General features: G+C 37.7%; 1 long non-coding RNA gene across 3 annotated transcripts in view; it reads left to right on the forward strand.

Moving 5' to 3' along the window:
• Positions 1-21,476, forward strand: part of LOC137997724 (uncharacterized) — a 324,565-nt gene that overhangs the window by 2,364 nt on the left and 300,725 nt on the right. For 2 of the 3 annotated variants that reach the window (XR_011122558.1, XR_011122560.1), the window contains 2 exons: positions 3,400-3,469; positions 6,882-7,329. The exons of the other annotated variant lie outside the window; for it this stretch is intronic. This is a non-coding gene — a long non-coding RNA (uncharacterized lncRNA). Of the gene's footprint in view, positions 1-3,399; positions 3,470-6,881; positions 7,330-21,476 lie in introns of those variants that run through there. 3 annotated transcript variants of the gene reach the window in all.

Raw genomic sequence — 21,476 nt, forward strand, 5'->3', positions numbered from 1 at the left:
CTTCCTCGGTTATTTTATTGGTTTGCGTGACAAAACACAACTGCCTCAGAAAAGCGGGCCGCTCGACTGATTTATGAAGGGACTGCTCGTAGTGTTCAACTCGCACTGTAGCCCTTACAATTTCATCACAATCATGACCAAGTTGGTGGACGCACAGGCGCCCCAAGCTCATAACGTGCTCATATAGTAAGAGAGTTAAAAATTAAGTTAAGTTGAAAAACTGAACGTCTCGTGTATAACTCGTGTACTGATTTCACTATATCAGCAATGGCTAATGAATCGACACAAAACAAAGGTGAACAACATATTTGAAGTAGGGAAAGTTTATTGCGACAGAAAGACGTTCAGTTTTTCAACTTAACTTAATTTTAATTCTTTTCACCATTAAACTCTCTTGCTACATAATAGTTATCAATTGCAAAATTGCGTTATGAGCTTGGGGCGCCTGTGGTGGACGCAAACAATTATTGCACATGAAATTTAAGCTCCCTTTGCATATGGGCTGTTCGATTGCAGATCGTGAGGCCTTGTTGAGGGTTTTAGGGATAAAGGATAACTGACAAAATAATTATAGAGCTAAGGGATAACCGAGATACCTTTAAGGATAATAACAAAATAACTTTGATTTCTGAATTATCATACTTTTGGTCACTTTGCCGAGGATTTAAATCACTTGCGAGTGGTAATGAACATTAATTGAGGGGTCATTTATCAGTCCATGTCCAAGACTTGCTCTCAGGCTCACTAATTCAGTCAACCGCTTGTGTATCAGGTTATCTGCTAAAAAACGGGTCGCTTTACACCTTAAAATTGACAGTTATTGTCAAATTCCAATTATATAAGTAATTTTAGGGATAAGGGATGACTATAAAACCACCACAACAGGGCCCCAATCGTGACTGAGATGTACATGTAGTAACTACCCTACCTCAGACATTTGTGTTACAAATAATTATTGCGCGTAATTTCGCCAGGGGACTTTGTTGGGGTCAGTAAGTTTGTATCTCGAACAACAATGTAAATGTCAACGCGTCATGCAATAATATGGAAAGTCAAGTAAAGCTATGATCCTCGCAGTTATGAACGCAATTTTTGCAACTGGGCAAAGAAGCCTGAAAAATTCAGGACTTCAACGGGGTTTGAACCCGTGACCTCGCGATACCGGTGCGACGCTCTAACCAACTGAGATATGAAGCTACTAACCTTGGGAGCTCGTCATTTGTGGGTTCTAATGTTCCTGTGAGGAATGAATAAACGATGAAATGATATATGGAATGGATTTGATTTCATATCCGCGGTTCAAATAGTATGATCCATTTAATATATCATTTCATCGTTGATTCATTCCTCACGGAACATTAGACCCACAAATGACCAGCTCTCAACGTCAGTGGCTTCATAGCTCAGTTGGTTAGAGCGTCGCACCAGTATCGCGAGGTCACGGATTCAAACCCCGTTGCAGTCCTGAAATTTTCGGGCTTCTTTACGCAATTGCAAAAATTGGGAGTCATAAATACAGATTATATGAAATACGGCTTCCTGGTCAGTGATACTGCTGGTCACTGTCGAGCCATTGGTGACCAGGTAAACATAGCGCCTTAAGACCACTCCTGAGAAGAACAGACATGTTTACTCGCAAACTGCAGGGATCTCGCAAAGATTCATCAATAAAAAAATCAATTTAAAATTTAAAGTAAGTGCCTCCATTGTATTTTCTTGGGATTTAAGGTCTTTCAATAGAACTTTTTCATCCCAGCACTCTGATCAATGCTTGTTGAAACTAAAACAGACTTCCAATTAACTTTAATAACCTTTCAGTGTTGAAGTAAATTTTAATGGTATCAAATAGTAAAAATGAAGGATGACTAAATTAGTTGGAGAGATTGGGGGGAGGGGGGGGAGGTAAACTTTTGGGCAATTGAAAACTGATCCGGGCGAGTGCATTTTGAGGGTCACTCGCCCGAATGGCGAGTGCTCTCAAAATTAAGTCACGGTGTCCAACCCTGGATGCACATACGAACTTTTGCCAAAGGGCACCTGCGGAGAAAGTGTCAGGTCTATAAAGTGAAGAATGGTTCCATTCCAGGTTTGATGTTTTGACCTGTGCCAGCTCCTTGAAACTCCTCAGTAAAATAAGCTCTATTGCTTTGAATCCTTTCAGTCCTTATTAAACCACAGGAAACTATTTACTTTAGTTAGTGTTTTACTAACCTTGAGCTACCATGCATGGGAAACCTATTTCCAGGTCATTGACATGTAGCTAATATAAATAAAATGACGTAATAGTCCATTTTACAGGTGTGTGCTTAGTTACCTGGCCTTTAAATGAAAGTGAGGGTGGAGTTGACCTTGTTTTAATAGAAACCTCACTTCTTTTCTTATGTAAATTCTTAATAATTAGCATGACAACAACATCATTAACATAAGAAAAGGAGAGAGGTTTGTATCATAACGAGGTCAACACCAGCCTCACTTTCATTTAAAGGCCAGGTGACTAAGAACACAACTGTAAAGAGGTCTATTATGAGATTGTAAAACCAAAATATTTAAAATAATTTTTAAAAAAACATACCTTTCATGTCACAAAGACTTCAAATCGGCATTAAAGCTTCTCAACTTGAGACATTCTGAGAGTTAACAGCCAGAAGCTACTCGCTATAGAGGTAGTCCAGATGTACATGTAAATATGTGAGGTAATTTGGCATCGGTCGTGGCTTATAATAGCAACGATTGGTTGAATTAAGAGCATTGCACATTGTGGAAGCTGTGGAGGTGCCAGTAAGACAAGTAGGCTCACTTCAATAAAAAGCAGCATAGAGGAGAATTTACCAAGTAGTTCCAAGTAGAACTCCAAGTGCTCCCTGCTCGCAATTTTTCTGGAGTGCTCGCTGCTCAGAAGACAAATTCAGTCCTTGCTTGTGCTTACGAAATAGAACACAGTGCTCGCATACTTGCAAAGGCTCGCAAAGCAAAGACTATTTGTTACCCCTCTTAAACATCTGAGATGAGTAGGAGTCTATAAGTTCTTGGTTTTTTTTTCCATCATGTAGGTCATAAGGACATTATTCTGAGAGAAAAATAATGGAGACAAACATTTAATAATTTAAATGAATAACAGTTATCCAACCAAAATGGATGGCAACCCTTATGAAAATTAAGGATGGTAGTTGTAGGGGAAACTAAAATTCCTATACAAGTACATGTACACATACTACCCTCCTCCACACAACAAGACAAAATTGAATATGCATGGTACTGTACATGTAAATGCAATTATACACACTAACTACACTCAGTCTAGTAAGTGAACTAAATTTTACCAAACTTGTAAGCGTACACTGTACAGCTGTAAGAATGCTTGAGAATCATATTTGTTTATATCCCTCACTTAAATTGCAGGTATGAATGCTTCAGGGCAGAGTTGTAAATTTAACTGGAAAGGCACAGAGGGGATTGCGCAGAGCTCGGAGTAAGTTACTATTACGTTACATGTAGTTACCAATCACTGAATTCTGACAATAATCCTAGCTACATTGGCCCTTTTTGGAATGCAAAACAAAATTATCTCAAATTCCTAAAAAAATTCTGTTAATATGTTCCTGGCTTTTTTTTGCTTTCAAATTCAGGTTTAAGATATTGGAAAGTGACAAACTCTCATTTGAGGTTATTAGGATAAACATACATTTCACTGCAGCTTGTCATCTTGACATCCAACTTAACAGACTGAAAGAAACTTTCTCAGTGATGCATATTAAGTTTCGCGTTATAGGTATTTATATAATAACCAAATCAATGTGCGCGCTCTGATTGGTCAATCAGCTATGTTTTATTATGCCAGTAAACTCATGGACAAATCGTGCATCTTCTGAATTATTATATAAAAGCAATAGACCACAGGTTTCTATGGTTTTTAGGCATGATAAACCACTTGGAATGTTGGAAGAACGCGCGAAGAATTTGTAAATCACTTGCCTGCAGCTCGTGATTTACAAAAAATTAATTCTTCTCGTGTTCCATCAACATCTCGCGTGGTTTATCAGCCTATAAACCAATCTCGTACACAGAGTCCTCGGGCTTCTTGGTCAGCGGGTGATCGCCCGGAGAGACTCTGGGAAAATGGACTCCGTTTTCCCAGAAAACATGGGTTCCGGTCTCATTACGTATGCTTGAGTTTAAATGGAAACAGAAAAGAGAAAACCGTAAACAGTAGAAATCAGGCCTTGTGGTAGGGTGTGATGAAAAAATGCAAATTGTGCGAAATTTGCAGGGCAGATTATGCGATTAGAAAGGCCAATTATGCGATAAATATTGTAAATTATGCGATTTTTTTTTCTGAGCAATTTTAAGCTAAGTTAATTTTTCAAGGTTTCAGGGTTTAAAAAAACACGTTTTTACTACCCTAAAGACATTTTGAACGTAAGGGAACAGTAATTATGAATCTTGATTGACATTAGTATTGACAAGTAAAATAAATGAGGTCTTAGGTTACACTATTGGTGCACCACTTTAAAAGACTTACACTTTGTTTTTGTGTGCAGTATTATATTTCTGAACAGATTTGCCAATCTGAAAAAAGAGCGTGTTTGTTACACCAATTGGCGACTCTGTAAGATTGACACTTCACCAGGCCCCCCACATGCAAAATAACGCCTTGAACTTTGAATATTTACGAAATTGAAGGTAGCAAAGGCTTTTTAGCCTTTTTCCAAAGTACATCATCTTAAAAATGGCGTGTTTATGCAGGAACTCCTAAGAAGCTTGTTGATTTATGTTTTATTTTATGAATTTTGCGCGTTCTTTTGTGAATTATGCGGTTTTTCGTGAATTGTGCGATAGGATGCGATTAAATTTTGAGGTTGATTGTGCGAAATCGCATTATCGTGTAACATAAGAGGGCTTGAGAAATGGCGGGTTGAAAGTGTTCGAGAAACAATTTTAGCCTTACACACAAAGAAACTGGTCCAGGAGAAATGTTCATTGGCTGGCTGTAAGCGCAAATGAAGATGAAACCTCTGACACTTTCGGTAAGTGTATTTTTAGTGTTTCTGAGCGTACATTCCATCGTTCAGAATGCCATCATGCAGGCAACACGGTCGACAAATGTTTTGTGGAAACGACACAAATGTCCTCTTCTACTACAATTTGATGTTTCCGTAATTCTGAATGGCTTCGACAAGACCTTATTCCACGGATTTCTCCTCAAAGAGAGTGATGTAATGTTTTCCCACAGTATTTTTGCAACAGCAACAGTAATCACTTTTTAGCATCCTGGAGAAATTCCCTTGCGGCGTAAGACATAATTCAAACCTCATTGTTTTATTATTTTTGTGATTTATATATTTCTGAGGTAGAAAAAATCAAACAGCACTGAAACTAGTTTTAGATTTTGAATCTCTCTCCAAATTATGGGGCTTCCGAATTACTTACTGACTTCCTGTCGGACTGCCATTGTTACGCAAGCAGCCAATCAAAAATGTAGTTGAAGTCGATTATCCCAGAGTCTCTCCAGGCGCTCACCCACTGACCAAGAAGCCCGAGGACTCTGGGTATGAGATTGCCTATAAACCATGATAGAAACTTGTGGGCTATATAATGCTTAAATACTTGTAGGTATATAGTAGGTATATGGGTTTATAGTATATATAAGTACAGCTTATTATTAGGAAGTTATCCTCACCCTTACCTGGACAATTTGAGCAATTCAACAAATCGAAAGTGGTTCAGCGTTGTCTGTACTCTTATCGACAACAATATTCGTCATCACAGTGGTTAAAATGTTGTGTGCCTCATGAATCCACAACGTATTTGGACCACTGTGATGATGAATATCGTTGTTGATAAGAGTACAGACAATGGGTTTACCACAACATTCAATGCCAAAGAAAGGTTTATTTCAGAGTGTGACCAAAATCATGACACAAAGAAAGAGCAAGTGTCGTCTAGCTAACTTTCTCGCAATATGATTGGTTTATTTCCTAAAATGAGGGTTCCTCATTGGCAACTACAGATGTACATGTACATTGCGTGTTAAATTGATGCGAGCATCGTTGTCTAGACTCTTATCAACAACGCAACTCAGCCGATCAGATTGAAAGATTACACTTGCAATGATCATGTCTCTTACACACACCCAAAAAATAAAGGTGGCTGCAGCTGGATTCGAACCCATGACAGGCCTTCTGATATTATGCGATGGTACAATTTCGCACAATCGACCTCAAATCCCATCCAATCGCACAATTCACGAAAAATTGCATAATTGACAAAAGAACGCATGACATTTTTAAAATAAAACATACATGTAAATAAACAAGTTTCTTAGGAATTCCTGCATAAATACGCCATTTTAAAGAAGATTTACCTTGGAAAAAGACTAAAAAACCTTTGTCACCTTCGATTTTGTAAACATTTTAAGTTCAAGGCGTTATTTTGCATGTTGGGGGCCAGGTGCGAGTCTCATTCTTAGAGAGTCGCCTATTGGTGTAACACAAACATCCCTTTCATTCAGATTAGCCAATCTGTTCAGAAATATAATACTGCACATAAAAACAAAGCTTAAGAAGCTACAATCATGGACAAAAGTGTTGGGAAGGTAACTTCATTTTACAGATACCCCCCTCCCCCTTTTCAATGTTGGATTTTCCAGGGGAAAAAAATGGTGACTTTTGCTACCTGAAGAACTCCAACATTGAATATGGGGGAAGGGGGCCAAAAGAGCATGGTATTTCCCAAATACTTCAGCCAATAGTTAGAAAAATCGAATTAGGTGTGAAGTGAGCTGATGCGCGCAACCTTCCCAACAACTTTTGACCACGATTGTCTGAAAAAGGTCGAAGCGCAACAAATGCGATTTTATACACGTGGTTTCATTCCTTTAACAGGAACTCGAAGAAGTGGCAAAATATTGGCATTTCGATCTCTTTCGTTCAAGTTATTGCTGAAATCAAGCTCAAATAACGTCTTCATATTTTCTTTTTGATATTCTCGCAAATAGTTACGTGGGATGTTTACGAAATGAATAAGAATAATTCCCGGTGAGCTGTACCATATCATCTATTCGCTGTTGTTAGATATGCAATATTTGCCATAAATACGCGATAGATTTTGCTAGGATAGGTCGTAAGTGGCTTTTCATATATCATTGAACCCTGTGTGTAGCCTCGAGGATCAGGTTACAGTCATATAGTCAATACTACACAGTTCTCCTCGACAGTACTCCATACATTCCGAGGAAAATGTCGCTATTTTGTTCGTCTTTGGGTTCAACTAAGTGCTTTGTAATGACCATTGTAATCCAAACTTTGTTTTTCATAGGATTGCAAACTGTAAAGTTTGGTTTTAAACACTATTTACACAGTACTCCATCGAACGAATATAAATGAGAACTTATTACTCAATTAATCTTTTAAGTTCCCGCAATAGAAGGGAGTACTGTTCAAAATGAAGGAATTTCTTTATTCCAAGGGTCAAATTCACAATCAGTTACTTTGCAGTATTAAATTCTATCCATAACCATTCAAGTTGTATCGAAACGTACCGCACTGGCCTCGAAAATTCCCACATACTTGTGGAGTACTGTGTGGAGTACTGTGTGAAACACCGTTCTGTAGTCATTTATTAACATACGGCAAGAAGACGAATTAACAAGATGTAACTTTTTACGCGGAATGACATACAAATGCAACATTTCTTGTTCGTTTTGATTATTAATGTTTTATACTTTGTTTCTTGTGATGGCAAACTCTATGGAACTTCGTATTCACGAAACGCCAAGAATTTAGAGCCTTACATATGTAACTTTAAAGTGTTATCAGGAAATCATACGTATGGCAAGTGTTCATTATACGTCAATAGGTCGCCATTCACTCTCGCCACATCACCTGAAGGCCATCTAAAAATGCATTTACTTAATAAACCGGGAAAAAAATAGTACAACAACAAATTTTCAGTTCCAAACACATGGTTTACATGTCTTGGTGAGGTTTGAATTAGGCAAAAAAAAAACCTTTGCTTTATTACCATTGTGGGAGTAACACAAAGAACAATACGTCGACCATTACAGGTCACTTGTCTTCTAAATATTTATATATTTTGCAGGAATTGTGCCTCTAGATACCGAATTTACGCTGCAATACGCTTTTAAGTGGTGAACTTCATGAAACAGAACGGCAATTTTACGGAAAAAGGACTTTTAATGCGCATTGTTGTACCGGTCCTAAGATACCGTTGTAACGCAATATTGTGTCACGGAAAACCATTCCTCGGACTGAGCACATTGGTGGCTTTAGCAAATTCCATGTTCTGAGAATGGTGCCCAAAAACAACGACAATAAAGATAATCCATGGAACCGTAATTATGGAGAATGACAACTGCATATCTTCCGTAAATTTTGTGTTATACGCCAAAAACTGTTTACAGTTGTTTTCAGACAATCATGGACAAAAGTGTTGGGAAGGTAACTTCATTTTACAGATACCCCCCTCCCCCTTTTCAATGTTGGATTTTCCAGGGGAAAAAAATGGTGACTTTTGCTACCTGAAGAACTCCAACATTGAATATGGGGGAAGGGGGCCAAAAGAGCATGGTATTTCCCAAATACTTCAGCCAATAGTTAGAAAAATCGAATTAGGTGTGAAGTGAGCTGATGCGCGCAACCTTCCCAACAACTTTTGACCACGATTGTCTGAAAAAGGTCGAAGCGCAACAAATGCGATTTTATACACGTGGTTTCATTCCTTTAACAGGAACTCGAAGAAGTGGCAAAATATTGGCATTTCGATCTCTTTCGTTCAAGTTATTGCTGAAATCAAGCTCAAATAACGTCTTCATATTTTCTTTTTGATATTCTCGCAAATAGTTACGTGGGATGTTTACGAAATGAATAAGAATAATTCCCGGTGAGCTGTACCATATCATCTATTCGCTGTTGTTAGATATGCAATATTTGCCATAAATACGCGATAGATTTTGCTAGGATAGGTCGTAAGTGGCTTTTCATATATCATTGAACCCTGTGTGTAGCCTCGAGGATCAGGTTACAGTCATATAGTCAATACTACACAGTTCTCCTCGACAGTACTCCATACATTCCGAGGAAAATGTCGCTATTTTGTTCGTCTTTGGGTTCAACTAAGTGCTTTGTAATGACCATTGTAATCCAAACTTTGTTTTTCATAGGATTGCAAACTGTAAAGTTTGGTTTTAAACACTATTTACACAGTACTCCATCGAACGAATATAAATGAGAACTTATTACTCAATTAATCTTTTAAGTTCCCGCAATAGAAGGGAGTACTGTTCAAAATGAAGGAATTTCTTTATTCCAAGGGTCAAATTCACAATCAGTTACTTTGCAGTATTAAATTCTATCCATAACCATTCAAGTTGTATCGAAACGTACCGCACTGGCCTCGAAAATTCCCACATACTTGTGGAGTACTGTGTGGAGTACTGTGTGAAACACCGTTCTGTAGTCATTTATTAACATACGGCAAGAAGACGAATTAACAAGATGTAACTTTTTACGCGGAATGACATACAAATGCAACATTTCTTGTTCGTTTTGATTATTAATGTTTTATACTTTGTTTCTTGTGATGGCAAACTCTATGGAACTTCGTATTCACGAAACGCCAAGAATTTAGAGCCTTACATATGTAACTTTAAAGTGTTATCAGGAAATCATACGTATGGCAAGTGTTCATTATACGTCAATAGGTCGCCATTCACTCTCGCCACATCACCTGAAGGCCATCTAAAAATGCATTTACTTAATAAACCGGGAAAAAAATAGTACAACAACAAATTTTCAGTTCCAAACACATGGTTTACATGTCTTGGTGAGGTTTGAATTAGGCAAAAAAAAAAACCTTTGCTTTATTACCATTGTGGGAGTAACACAAAGAACAATACGTCGACCATTACAGGTCACTTGTCTTCTAAATATTTATATATTTTGCAGGAATTGTGCCTCTAGATACCGAATTTACGCTGCAATACGCTTTTAAGTGGTGAACTTCATGAAACAGAACGGCAATTTTACGGAAAAAGGACTTTTAATGCGCATTGTTGTACCGGTCCTAAGATACCGTTGTAACGCAATATTGTGTCACGGAAAACCATTCCTCGGACTGAGCACATTGGTGGCTTTAGCAAATTCCATGTTCTGAGAATGGTGCCCAAAAACAACGACAATAAAGATAATCCATGGAACCGTAATTATGGAGAATGACAACTGCATATCTTCCGTAAATTTTGTGTTATACGCCAAAAACTGTTTACAGTTGTTTTCAGACAATCATGGACAAAAGTGTTGGGAAGGTAACTTCATTTTACAGATACCCCCCTCCCCCTTTTCAATGTTGGATTTTCCAGGGGAAAAAATGGTGACTTTTGCTACCTGAAGAACTCCAACATTGAATATGGGGGAAGGGGGCCAAAAGAGCATGGTATTTCCCAAATACTTCAGCCAATAGTTAGAAAAATCGAATTAGGTGTGAAGTGAGCTGATGCGCGCAACCTTCCCAACAACTTTTGACCACGATTGTCTGAAAAAGGTCGAAGCGCAACAAATGCGATTTTATACACGTGGTTTCATTCCTTTAACAGGAACTCGAAGAAGTGGCAAAATATTGGCATTTCGATCTCTTTCGTTCAAGTTATTGCTGAAATCAAGCTCAAATAACGTCTTCATATTTTCTTTTTGATATTCTCGCAAATAGTTACGTGGGATGTTTACGAAATGAATAAGAATAATTCCCGGTGAGCTGTACCATATCATCTATTCGCTGTTGTTAGATATGCAATATTTGCCATAAATACGCGATAGATTTTGCTAGGATAGGTCGTAAGTGGCTTTTCATATATCATTGAACCCTGTGTGTAGCCTCGAGGATCAGGTTACAGTCATATAGTCAATACTACACAGTTCTCCTCGACAGTACTCCATACATGCCGAGGAAAATGTCGCTATTTTGTTCGTCTTTGGGTTCAACTAAGTGCTTTGTAATGACCATTGTAATCCAAACTTTGTTTTTCATAGGATTGCAAACTGTAAAGTTTGGTTTTAAACACTATTTACACAGTACTCCATCGAACGAATATAAATGAGAACTTATTACTCAATTAATCTTTTAAGTTCCCGCAATAGAAGGGAGTACTGTTCAAAATGAAGGAATTTCTTTATTCCAAGGGTCAAATTCACAATCAGTTACTTTGCAGTATTAAATTCTATCCATAACCATTCAAGTTGTATCGAAACGTACCGCACTGGCCTCGAAAATTCCCACATACTTGTGGAGTACTGTGTGGAGTACTGTGTGAAACACCGTTCTGTAGTCATTTATTAACATACGGCAAGAAGACGAATTAACAAGATGTAACTTTTTACGCGGAATGACATACAAATGCAACATTTCTTGTTCGTTTTGATTATTAATGTTTTATACTTTGTTTCTTGTGATGGCAAACTCTATGGAACTTCGTATTCACGAAACGCCAAGAATTTAGAGCCTTACATATGTAACTTTAAAGTGTTATCAGGAAATCATACGTATGGCAAGTGTTCATTATACGTCAATAGGTCGCCATTCACTCTCGCCACATCACCTGAAGGCCATCTAAAAATGCATTTACTTAATAAACCGGGAAAAAAATAGTACAACAACAAATTTTCAGTTCCAAACACATGGTTTACATGTCTTGGTGAGGTTTGAATTAGGCAAAAAAAAACCTTTGCTTTATTACCATTGTGGGAGTAACACAAAGAACAATACGTCGACCATTACAGGTCACTTGTCTTCTAAATATTTATATATTTTGCAGGAATTGTGCCTCTAGATACCGAATTTACGCTGCAATACGCTTTTAAGTGGTGAACTTCATGAAACAGAACGGCAATTTTACGGAAAAAGGACTTTTAATGCGCATTGTTGTACCGGTCCTAAGATACCGTTGTAACGCAATATTGTGTCACGGAAAACCATTCCTCGGACTGAGCACATTGGTGGCTTTAGCAAATTCCATGTTCTGAGAATGGTGCCCAAAAACAACGACAATAAAGATAATCCATGGAACCGTAATTATGGAGAATGACAACTGCATATCTTCCGTAAATTTTGTGTTATACGCCAAAAACTGTTTACAGTTGTTTTCAGACAATCATGGACAAAAGTGTTGGGAAGGTAACTTCATTTTACAGATACCCCCCCCCCTTTTCAATGTTGGATTTTCCAGGGGAAAAAAATGGTGACTTTTGCTACCTGAAGAACTCCAACATTGAATATGGGGGAAGGGGGCCAAAAGAGCATGGTATTTCCCAAATACTTCAGCCAATAGTTAGAAAAATCGAATTAGGTGTGAAGTGAGCTGATGCGCGCAACCTTCCCAACAACTTTTGACCACGATTGTCTGAAAAAGGTCGAAGCGCAACAAATGCGATTTTATACACGTGGTTTCATTCCTTTAACAGGAACTCGAAGAAGTGGCAAAATATTGGCATTTCGATCTCTTTCGTTCAAGTTATTGCTGAAATCAAGCTCAAATAACGTCTTCATATTTTCTTTTTGATATTCTCGCAAATAGTTACGTGGGATGTTTACGAAATGAATAAGAATAATTCCCGGTGAGCTGTACCATATCATCTATTCGCTGTTGTTAGATATGCAATATTTGCCATAAATACGCGATAGATTTTGCTAGGATAGGTCGTAAGTGGCTTTTCATATATCATTGAACCCTGTGTGTAGCCTCGAGGATCAGGTTACAGTCATATAGTCAATACTACACAGTTCTCCTCGACAGTACTCCATACATGCCGAGGAAAATGTCGCTATTTTGTTCGTCTTTGGGTTCAACTAAGCGCTTTGTAATGACCATTGTAATCCAAACTTTGTTTTTCATAGGATTGCAAACTGTAAAGTTTGGTTTTAAACACTATTTACACAGTACTCCATCGAACGAATATAAATGAGAACTTATTACTCAATTAATCTTTTAAGTTCCCGCAATAGAAGGGAGTACTGTTCAAAATGAAGGAATTTCTTTATTCCAAGGGTCAAATTCACAATCAGTTACTTTGCAGTATTAAATTCTATCCATAACCATTCAAGTTGTATCGAAACGTACCGCACTGGCCTCGAAAATTCCCACATACTTGTGGAGTACTGTGTGGAGTACTGTGTGAAACACCGTTCTGTAGTCATTTATTAACATACGGCAAGAAGACGAATTAACAAGATGTAACTTTTTACGCGGAATGACATACAAATGCAACATTTCTTGTTCGTTTTGATTATTAATGTTTTATACTTTGTTTCTTGTGATGGCAAACTCTATGGAACTTCGTATTCACGAAACGCCAAGAATTTAGAGCCTTACATATGTAACTTTAAAGTGTTATCAGGAAATCATACGTATGGCAAGTGTTCATTATACGTCAATAGGTCGCCATTCACTCTCGCCACATCACCTGAAGGCCATCTAAAAATGCATTTACTTAATAAACCGGGAAAAAAATAGTACAACAACAAATTTTCAGTTCCAAACACATGGTTTACATGTCTTGGTGAGGTTTGAATTAGGCAAAAAAAAAACCTTTGCTTTATTACCATTGTGGGAGTAACACAAAGAACAATACGTCGACCATTACAGGTCACTTGTCTTCTAAATATTTATATATTTTGCAGGAATTGTGCCTCTAGATACCGAATTTACGCTGCAATACGCTTTTAAGTGGTGAACTTCATGAAACAGAACGGCAATTTTACGGAAAAAGGACTTTTAATGCGCATTGTTGTACCGGTCCTAAGATACCGTTGTAACGCAATATTGTGTCACGGAAAACCATTCCTCGGACTGAGCACATTGGTGGCTTTAGCAAATTCCATGTTCTGAGAATGGTGCCCAAAAACAACGACAATAAAGATAATCCATGGAACCGTAATTATGGAGAATGACAACTGCATATCTTCCGTAAATTTTGTGTTATACGCCAAAAACTGTTTACAGTTGTTTTCAGACAATCATGGACAAAAGTGTTGGGAAGGTAACTTCATTTTACAGATACCCCCCTCCCCCTTTTCAATGTTGGATTTTCCAGGGGAAAAAAATGGTGACTTTTGCTACCTGAAGAACTCCAACATTGAATATGGGGGAAGGGGGCCAAAAGAGCATGGTATTTCCCAAATACTTCAGCCAATAGTTAGAAAAATCGAATTAGGTGTGAAGTGAGCTGATGCGCGCAACCTTCCCAACAACTTTTGACCACGATTGTCTGAAAAAGGTCGAAGCGCAACAAATGCGATTTTATACACGTGGTTTCATTCCTTTAACAGGAACTCGAAGAAGTGGCAAAATATTGGCATTTCGATCTCTTTCGTTCAAGTTATTGCTGAAATCAAGCTCAAATAACGTCTTCATATTATCTTTTGTATATTCTCGCAAATAGTTACGTGGGATGTTTACGAAATGAATAAGAATAATTCCCGGTGAGCTGTACCATATCATCTATTCGCTGTTGTTAGATATGCAATATTTGCCATAAATACGCGATAGATTTTGCTAGGATAGGTCGTAAGTGGCTTTTCATATATCATTGAACCCTGTGTGTAGCCTCGAGGATCAGGTTACAGTCATATAGTCAATACTACACAGTTCTCCTCGACAGTACTCCATACATGCCGAGGAAAATGTCGCTATTTTGTTCGTCTTTGGGTTCAACTAAGCGCTTTGTAATGACCATTGTAATCCAAACTTTGTTTTTCATAGGATTGCAAACTGTAAAGTTTGGTTTTAAACACTATTTACACAGTACTCCATCGAACGAATATAAATGAGAACTTATTACTCAATTAATCTTTTAAGTTCCCGCAATAGAAGGGAGTACTGTTCAAAATGAAGGAATTTCTTTATTCCAAGGGTCAAATTCACAATCAGTTACTTTGCAGTATTAAATTCTATCCATAACCATTCAAGTTGTATCGAAACGTACCGCACTGGCCTCGAAAATTCCCACATACTTGTGGAGTACTGTGTGGAGTACTGTGTGAAACACCGTTCTGTAGTCATTTATTAACATACGGCAAGAAGACGAATTAACAAGATGTAACTTTTTACGCGGAATGACATACAAATGCAACATTTCTTGTTCGTTTTGATTATTAATGTTTTATACTTTGTTTCTTGTGATGGCAAACTCTATGGAACTTCGTATTCACGAAACGCCAAGAATTTAGAGCCTTACATATGTAACTTTAAAGTGTTATCAGGAAATCATACGTATGGCAAGTGTTCATTATACGTCAATAGGTCGCCATTCACTCTCGCCACATCACCTGAAGGCCATCTAAAAATGCATTTACTTAATAAACCGGGAAAAAAATAGTACAACAACAAATTTTCAGTTCCAAACACATGGTTTACATGTCTTGGTGAGGTTTGAATTAGGCAAAAAAAAAACCTTTGCTTTATTACCATTGTGGGAGTAACACAAAGAACAATACGTCGACCATTACAGGTCACTTGTCTTCTAAATATTTATATATTTTGCAGGAATTGTGCCTCTAGATACCGAATTTACGCTGCAATACGCTTTTAAGTGGTGAACTTCATGAAACAGAACGGCAATTTTACGGAAAAAGGACTTTTAATGCGCATTGTTGTACCGGTCCTAAGATACCGTTGTAACGCAATATTGTGTCACGGAAAACCATTCCTCGGACTGAGCACATTGGTGGCTTTAGCAAATTCCATGTTCTGAGAATGGTGCCCAAAAACAACGACAATAAAGATAATCCATGGAACCGTAATTATGGAGAATGACAACTGCATATCTTCCGTAAATTTTGTGTTATACGCCAAAAACTGTTTACAGTTGTTTTCAGACAATCATGGACAAAAGTGTTGGGAAGGTAACTTCATTTTACAGATACCCCCCTCCCCCTTTCAATGTTGGATTTTCCAGGGGAAAAAAATGGTGACTTTTGCTACCTGAAGAACTCCAACATTGAATATGGGGGAAGGGGGCCAAAAGAGCATGGTATTTCCCAAATACTTCAGCCAATAGTTAGAAAAATCGAATTAGGTGTGAAGTGAGCTGATGCGCGCAACCTTCCCAACAACTTTTGACCACGATTGTCTGAAAAAGGTCGAAGCGCAACAAATGCGATTTTATACACGTGGTTTCATTCCTTTAACAGGAACTCGAAGAAGTGGCAAAATATTGGCATTTCGATCTCTTTCGTTCAAGTTATTGCTGAAATCAAGCTCAAATAACGTCTTCATATTTTCTTTTTGATATTCTCGCAAATAGTTACGTGGGATGTTTACGAAATGAATAAGAATAATTCCCGGTGAGCTGTACCATATCATCTATTCGCTGTTGTTAGATATGCAATATTTGCCATAAATACGCGATAGATTTTGCTAGGATAGGTCGTAAGTGGCTTTTCATATATCATTGAACCCTGTGTGTAGCCTCGAGGATCAGGTTACAGTCATATAGTCAATACTACACAGTTCTCCTCGACAGTACTCCATACATGCCGAGGAAAATGTCGCTATTTTGTTCGTCTTTGGGTTCAACTAAGCGCTTTGTAATGACCATTGTAATCCAAACTTTGTTTTTCATAGGATTGCAAACTGTAAAGTTTGGTTTTAAACACTATTTACACAGTACTCCATCGAACGAATATAAATGAGAACTTATTACTCAATTAATCTTTTAAGTTCCCGCAATAGAAGGGAGTACTGTTCAAAATGAAGGAATTTCTTTATTCCAAGGGTCAAATTCACAATCAGTTACTTTGCAGTATTAAATTCTATCCATAACCATTCAAGTTGTATCGAAACGTACCGCACTGGCCTCGAAAATTCCCACATACTTGTGGAGTACTGTGTGGAGTACTGTGTGAAACACCGTTCTGTAGTCATTTATTAACATACGGCAAGAAGACGAATTAACAAGATGTAACTTTTTACGCGGAATGACATACAAATGCAACATTTCTTGTTCGTTTTGATTATTAATGTTTTATACTTTGTTTCTTGTGATGGCAAACTCTATGGAACTTCGTATTCACGAAACGCCAAGAATTTAGAGCCTTACATATGTAACTTTAAAGTGTTATCAGGAAATCATACGTATGGCAAGTGTTCATTATACGTCAATAGGTCGCCATTCACTCTCGCCACATCACCTGAAGGCCATCTAAAAATGCATTTACTTAATAAACCGGGAAAAAAATAGTACAACAACAAATTTTCAGTTCCAAACACATGGTTTACATGTCTTGGTGAGGTTTGAATTAGGCAAAAAAAAAACCTTTGCTTTATTACCATTGTGGGAGTAACACAAAGAACAATACGTCGACCATTACAGGTCACTTGTCTTCTAAATATTTATATATTTTGCAGGAATTGTGCCTCTAGATACCGAATTTACGCTGCAATACGCTTTTAAGTGGTGAACTTCATGAAACAGAACGGCAATTTTACGGAAAAAGGACTTTTAATGCGCATTGTTGTACCGGTCCTAAGATACCGTTGTAACGCAATATTGTGTCACGGAAAACCATTCCTCGGACTGAGCACATTGGTGGCTTTAGCAAATTCCATGTTCTGAGAATGGTGCCCAAAAACAACGACAATAAAGATAATCCATGGAACCGTAATTATGGAGAATGACAACTGCATATCTTCCGTAAATTTTGTGTTATACGCCAAAAACTGTTTACAGTTGTTTTCAGACAATCATGGACAAAAGTGTTGGGAAGGTAACTTCATTTTACAGATACCCCCCTCCCCCTTTTCAATGTTGGATTTTCCAGGGGAAAAAAATGGTGACTTTTGCTACCTGAAGAACTCCAACATTGAATATGGGGGAAGGGGCCAAAAGAGCATGGTATTTCCCAAATACTTCAGCCAATAGTTAGAAAAATCGAATTAGGTGTGAAGTGAGCTGATGCGCGCAACCTTCCCAACAACTTTTGACCACGATTGTCTGAAAAAGGTCGAAGCGCAACAAATGCGATTTTATACACGTGGTTTCATTCCTTTAACAGGAACTCGAAGAAGTGGCAAAATATTGGCATTTCGATCTCTTTCGTTCAAGTTATTGCTGAAATCAAGCTCAAATAACGTCTTCATATTTTCTTTTTGATATTCTCGCAAATAGTTACGTGGGATGTTTACGAAATGAATAAGAATAATTCCCGGTGAGCTGTACCATATCATCTATTCGCTGTTGTTAGATATGCAATATTTGCCATAAATACGCGATAGATTTTGCTAGGATAGGTCGTAAGTGGCTTTTCATATATCATTGAACCCTGTGTGTAGCCTCGAGGATCAGGTTACAGTCATATAGTCAATACTACACAGTTCTCCTCGACAGTACTCCATACATGCCGAGGAAAATGTCGCTATTTTGTTCGTCTTTGGGTTCAACTAAGCGCTTTGTAATGACCATTGTAATCCAAACTTTGTTTTTCATAGGATTGCAAACTGTAAAGTTTGGTTTTAAACACTATTTACACAGTACTCCATCGAACGAATATAAATGAGAACTTATTACTCAATTAATCTTTTAAGTTCCCGCAATAGAAGGGAGTACTGTTCAAAATGAAGGAATTTCTTTATTCCAAGGGTCAAATTCACAATCAGTTACTTTGCAGTATTAAATTCTATCCATAACCATTCAAGTTGTATCGAAACGTACCGCACTGGCCTCGAAAATTCCCACATACTTGTGGAGTACTGTGTGGAGTACTGTGTGAAACACCGTTCTGTAGTCATTTATTAACATACGGCAAGAAGACGAATTAACAAGATGTAACTTTTTACGCGGAATGACATACAAATGCAACATTTCTTGTTCGTTTTGATTATTAATGTTTTATACTTTGTTTCTTGTGATGGCAAACTCTATGGAACTTCGTATTCACGAAACGCCAAGAATTTAGAGCCTTACATATGTAACTTTAAAGTGTTATCAGGAAATCATACGTATGGCAAGTGTTCATTATACGTCAATAGGTCGCCATTCACTCTCGCCACATCACCTGAAGGCCATCTAAAAATGCATTTACTTAATAAACCGGGAAAAAAATAGTACAACAACAAATTTTCAGTTCCAAACACATGGTTTACATGTCTTGGTGAGGTTTGAATTAGGCAAAAAAAAAACCTTTGCTTTATTACCATTGTGGGAGTAACACAAAGAACAATACGTCGACCATTACAGGTCACTTGTCTTCTAAATATTTATATATTTTGCAGGAATTGTGCCTCTAGATACCGAATTTACGCTGCAATACGCTTTTAAGTGGTGAACTTCATGAAACAGAACGGCAATTTTACGGAAAAAGGACTTTTAATGCGCATTGTTGTACCGGTCCTAAGATACCGTTGTAACGCAATATTGTGTCACGGAAAACCATTCCTCGGACTGAGCACATTGGTGGCTTTAGCAAATTCCATGTTCTGAGAATGGTGCCCAAAAACAACGACAATAAAGATAATCCATGGAACCGTAATTATGGAGAATGACAACTGCATATCTTCCGTAAATTTTGTGTTATACGCCAAAAACTGTTTACAGTTGTTTTCAGACAATCATGGACAAAAGTGTTGGGAAGGTAACTTCATTTTACAGATACCCCCCTCCCCCTTTTCAATGTTGGATTTTCCAGGGGAAAAAAATGGTGACTTTTGCTACCTGAAGAACTCCAACATTGAATATGGGGGAAGGGGGCCAAAAGAGCATGGTATTTCCCAAATACTTCAGCCAATAGTTAGAAAAATCGAATTAGGTGTGAAGTGAGCTGATGCGCGCAACCTTCCCAACAACTTTTGACCACGATTGTCTGAAAAAGGTCGAAGCGCAACAAATGCGATTTTATACACGTGGTTTCATTCCTTTAACAGGAACTCGAAGAAGTGGCAAAATATTGGCATTTCGATCTCTTTCGTTCAAGTTATTGCTGAAATCAAGCTCAAATAACGTCTTCATATTTTCTTTTTGATATTCTCGCAAATAGTTACGTGGGATGTTTACGAAATGAATAAGAATAATTCCCGGTGAGCTGTACCATATCATCTATTCGCTGTTGTTAGATATGCAATATTTGCCATAAATACGCGATAGATTTTGCTAGGATAGGTCGTAAGTGGCTTTTCATATATCATTGAACCCTGTGTGTAGCCTCGAGGATCAGGTTACAGTCATATAGTCAATACTACACAGTTCTCCTCGACAGTACTCCATACATGCCGAGGAAAATGTCGCTATTTTGTTCGTCTTTGGGTTCAACTAAGCGCTTTGTAATGACCATTGTAATCCAAACTTTGTTTTTCATAGGATTGCAAACTGTAAAGTTTGGTTTTAAACACTATTTACACAGTACTCCATCGAACGAATATAAATGAGAACTTATTACTCAATTAATCTTTTAAGTTCCCGCAATAGAAGGGAGTACTGTTCAAAATGAAGGAATTTCTTTATTCCAAGGGTCAAATTCACAATCAGTTACTTTGCAGTATTAAATTCTATCCATAACCATTCAAGTTGTATCGAAACGTACCGCACTGGCCTCGAAAATTCCCACATACTTGTGGAGTACTGTGTGGAGTACTGTGTGAAACACCGTTCTGTAGTCATTTATTAACATACGGCAAGAAGACGAATTAACAAGATGTAACTTTTTACGCGGAATGACATACAAATGCAACATTTCTTGTTCGTTTTGATTATTAATGTTTTATACTTTGTTTCTTGTGATGGCAAACTCTATGGAACTTCGTATTCACGAAACGCCAAGAATTTAGAGCCTTACATATGTAACTTTAAAGTGTTATCAGGAAATCATACGTATGGCAAGTGTTCATTATACGTCAATAGGTCGCCATTCACTCTCGCCACATCACCTGAAGGCCATCTAAAAATGCATTTACTTAATAACCGGGAAAAAAATAGTACAACAACAAATTTTCAGTTCCAAACACATGGTTTACATGTCTTGGTGAGGTTTGAATTAGGCAAAAAAAAAACCTTTGCTTTATTACCATTGTGGGAGTAACACAAAGAACAATACGTCGACCATTACAGGTCACTTGTCTTCTAAATATTTATATATTTTGCAGGAATTGTGCCTCTAGATACCGAATTTACGCTGCAATACGCTTTTAAGTGGTGAACTTCATGAAACAGAACGGCAATTTTACGGAAAAAGGACTTTAATGCGCATTGTTGTACCGGTCCTAAGATACCGTTGTAACGCAATATTGTGTCACGGAAAACCATTCCTCGGACTGAGCACATTGGTGGCTTTAGCAAATTCCATGTTCTGAGAATGGTGCCCAAAAACAACGACAATAAAGATAATCCATGGAACCGTAATTATGGAGAATGACAACTGCATATCTTCCGTAAATTTTGTGTTATACGCCAAAAACTGTTTACAGTTGTTTTCAGACAATC

Source organism: Montipora foliosa, chromosome 3 (genome assembly GCF_036669935.1).
Source record: "Montipora foliosa isolate CH-2021 chromosome 3, ASM3666993v2, whole genome shotgun sequence".
NCBI lineage: Eukaryota > Metazoa > Cnidaria > Anthozoa > Scleractinia > Acroporidae > Montipora > Montipora foliosa.